Below are 491 nucleotides of genomic sequence, written 5' to 3' on the forward strand. Positions count from 1 at the left end.
ACAGTTGGAGGATACATTTTATTCTATTACAATATTCAATGGGCTCCTTCTGTCAGTAAAACTCTGAGAAACTACATCATAAAAGATTATAATATTTCACTCCTTCAGCTAAAGAAAATATCACTACGCCACTGATTTGATTAATCGTAGCAAAACACGCACAAAATAAATGTCCCACAAGATATTGTAGCCTATAGCTTTTCCAACTTCCAAAGAGGAATAGCAGAGAGGCTTGTGTATATTGTCAGATCCTCTGTGTACTGTACGTTTCCCCAGGCTAAACGCCAAAGCATTTCTGTGACAATAGACAACAGCAGCTCAAGGACAGAACTACATACGTTGTTCTCCTGGAACAAGGCACTGCTCCTAACAAACTGGATGGCATCCTGCTCCACCGCTGGAGTGAAAGCTTTTACTGCCAATCCATGTGACGTCCACAAATAATAGCTTGTTTTTTTTTTACGTGTCCATTTTGTTGAAATCTATTTTAC

Source organism: Salmo salar, chromosome 17 (assembly GCF_965601325.2).
Source record: "Salmo salar chromosome 17, fSalSal1, whole genome shotgun sequence".
Classification (NCBI taxonomy): domain Eukaryota; kingdom Metazoa; phylum Chordata; class Actinopteri; order Salmoniformes; family Salmonidae; genus Salmo; species Salmo salar.